Source organism: Hibiscus syriacus, unplaced genomic scaffold (assembly GCF_006381635.1).
Source record: "Hibiscus syriacus cultivar Baekdansim isolate YM2019G1 unplaced genomic scaffold, ASM638163v2 tig00110514_pilon, whole genome shotgun sequence".
Taxonomy (NCBI): Eukaryota; Viridiplantae; Streptophyta; class Magnoliopsida; order Malvales; family Malvaceae; genus Hibiscus; species Hibiscus syriacus.
Window position 1 is genome coordinate 13,038 of NW_024062768.1, and position 3,536 is coordinate 16,573.

Genomic DNA, 3,536 nt, shown 5'->3' on the forward strand with positions numbered 1-3,536 from the left:
GCAAGAACATTGTTGTTGGATGCATCTTTCTGGATATGGGTTTGTTCTACTGCTTGAGTTCTCATTGTGGGATGTGTATGGGTTTCAGTTAGCTTTCGTCCGCTCCGAGTGGTGATTACCTTACACTTGTTGCCTAATCCCTTTGCGACCTTAATATAGTTGGTTAACCCGCCTAGTGGTCTTGTATTCAAAATATGCACAAGTTGTCCAACATGTGTCTCCAAGTTTTCAAAGCTGCCTCTTATTTCTGCAGCCTCATCTCATTCCTGTTAATAAAAGTATCGGTCCTTTTCATGAAATTACTCTTCTTAACTATGATAAGTTTTAGTTTTTTTCATAAAAAAATTGGAGAAAATCTTCCAAAGAACTAGATGGTGTTGATTGTTGTTGCGACATCTGTTGCCTTGGCATGTTCTGATGGAATCTCGATGCTTGTGTATTCTGATTGTTTGATTGAGAGCATTGTTCGGGTTACTCCATGAGAAATTAGGGTGCTTCTTCCAGGTTGGAGTATTTGTGTTGGACATCACATTGTAGTTCCAATTATAGTCTCCAACATAGAAGTTAGATTCTGGGTTCCGTGAACACTCAAAAGAATCATGATTACCATTACATATATCACAAAATGAATTTACTACCTTGATCTCTTTTGGATTGCTAGGTCACTGCATATTCTTAACCAATTTGATTAAGGTAGCCAATGCGTGAAAATAGTGTCCAATGAATCAAGCTCGTTTTTTGTGGCATTACGTATGACACCTCATCTTATAGTAGTTGGGAATGATAATCATTCTTGGAAAGATGGTTCAAGATCTCCATTGCTTTATCCGGTAACTTGTCGAGGAGTATACCATTTGCCAAAGCAACTAGCATTACCCTTGTTGATGTATTCAGTGAGTTATGGAACATTATCACTTGTGTCCATATTTGGAATCCATGAGTGAAACATTTCTGCAAAAGCTCCCTGTATCGCTCCCAAGCCTCATGCATGATTCATCATATGCCTGCCGAAAAGAAGTAATATCATTATGCAATTTATTGTTACTCTATTTCGGGTTCAAATGTTTATTATGGTGATGTTGGTCTCATCCTGTTCATACACAGAGGCAAAACCAAAAAATTATAATCCCCTTGAATATAAAAAAAACAAAATAAAATAAAAAATTAAGGTGTGAGAAATAAAAATCAAATTCACTATTTTCAATCCCCAACAACGGCGCCAAAAACTTATTGAATGATTTAAGTGCTTCGTAATTGGTGCAAGTGTACACATCGCAAGTTATAGTATAGAATAGATATTTTCTCCAAATGGATTGGTGTAACTCTATATTTAACTTATTGCACTGTAAAAGAAATAAATTGGTAATAGTAGAAGTTTGAATAATAAGTAAAATAAATAATCAAGTAAATAAAAGTATATTGTGATCAAATAAGAGAACAGGTCGAGTTATCGTGAGTTGCGGTGTGATGACCGTTTGGATAGTCTAGGTAATTGATTACCAAGGTAACTCGATTCTCTTGTTAACTAAAAATGGTTCAATTGCCTAAGCAACTAGGTTCCTTCCTTCAAAGCTCGGCGAAACGTTCTTCAATGTCTTCTTGTCATCCCTAACCAGAAGAACTTGCCAATTGTGCATGCCTTGGTGATACATCTATAAGTTAACCATATATGAACAATAATCGATCTTGCGCTCTTTTTATCCATTGAAATCTGAATCATATCCCTAAGATGGATAAACCTTCACCAACATTCCTTTTTGAATGAAGATCATGCTCATTCATTTCTTGAATCGAACTCTCTCGGTATTAGATAAATGGACAATTCTCTAGATTCTCTCCCATTCACTCAAAATCAAATTAAGAAACAAGAATGAACAAACTTTGAAATTAAACTACAATCAATGAACCTAAACAATCCAAAGGTTTTCACAAACACAAAAACCTAACAACCCAAGCCAATTTAGTTTAGTTGATGACTGAGTGCAAAAGAAATACAAAATAAAATTCCCCAACACAAATCAAGAAGAAACAATGAAGAAGATGTGCACTCAGCTTTTTTTTCTAGTTCTTCACCCTCCTATAGATTGTGATTTCTTTCTTATTTATAGATGATTAGGTTAGTTTGATTGTTGTTGAATGAGAGTTTTAGTTGGAATAAAAGAGCTATTAATTCCATTTTATCTTTATCCTCAAACTTTCTTACAATTTAGACTTCTTCTCCTCTTTAAATTCTGCTTGGAAATCCAATCTTTTAAGATTTATTCCTTGTTTTTCGTGTTTATCTTAAGTGAGGTGGATTTATCCAATCATCATTGTCCTGCAAAAAATAACACACACCAACATGTTTTCCACAAAAAGAGATAAAATGTAAGATCGACTCAGCATTGAAGGAAAATTATGGAATCATGCATGAATAACTAATAATGCAGATAAAAAGAGACTGGATCTAGCAATAATTATGGGAAAATGGTAGAAAATATAGTACTTTTATACACTTAACAACATGGATGCACAAGAAGTAGTCAGTTGTAGCAAACAATAATTCTAAGACTGAGCATAAAGCTTTAGCATTTAAAATTTGGGAAGGTATATGACTGAAAAGACTACTTACGTAATTAGGGCTTAACCAATGTGAAAACATTAAACTCAACATCGATAGCCAATTAACAATAAGTATTGTTAAAAACCTAGTCCACCATGATAGGACTTAGCATGTGGATGTTTATCGACATTTCATCTTAGAGAATCTCAATCATGGAGGAGTGAAACTGTTTTTTTTTTTGTTTCTACAGAGACCAGCTATTTGATGTTCTTACTAAGACACTACCAAGAGATAGCTTAGAAAAATAATATCAAAGCTGAGGTTCTGCAATATATAGACACCAGTTTCAGCAGGAGTGTAGATTGTAGACTTGTAGATAATTAGTTATAGATTAAAGACTATTTTGTAATTATCTCATAGTTGCTTAATATTACTCTAAGTCTATAACATCTAATATCTAATGTAGTCATATTTAAAGTGAAATTTTACGTATTAAGTCTCTATAAAAGACTTATGTTTTAAATGAAATTATTAAACTGAAAATAGAGAAAGTTTACTGTTTTCTCTTCATTACAATCTGTATTTTCTACACTCTAAGTTCTTGGTTTACATTTTATTAAATTTCTACTCTGTTATGTATCCTACATTTAAATCTTTTTTTTTTGTCTGTTTAATTAATGGCTACTTGTAAACATATGTTATTTATATGTTTCCACATTATCCAAGTGGGTCTAGGGTTGCTAAACTTGGCTTTTGTCTGGTGATAGAAGAGTAGGCTATTTTATTTATGCTTAGTTTATGTTGGAATTGTATTGTTTTCTTTGGGAAGCTGAAGCATAAGGATCTTAAGAAATGTTCATTAATTCTTTCCATTCTGAAAGCCTTAAATTTATATTTTTTATTCCTTAAATGCTTGAAGAAAATTGTTTGAAGTTTTAACTGAACATTTTATACCTACTTCTTTTTCTTGATCTTTTATTCTGGTTGTTAATTT

At 32.7% G+C, this 3,536-nt stretch overlaps 1 non-coding gene across 1 annotated transcript; it reads left to right on the forward strand.

Moving 5' to 3' along the window:
* Positions 1–931: 931 nt before the first annotated feature.
* LOC120130136 lies at positions 932–1,036 on the forward strand. The gene has a single exon (XR_005516805.1). It is a non-coding gene; the product is annotated as a small nucleolar RNA R71 (small nucleolar RNA).
* Positions 1,037–3,536: the final 2,500 nt, after the last annotated feature.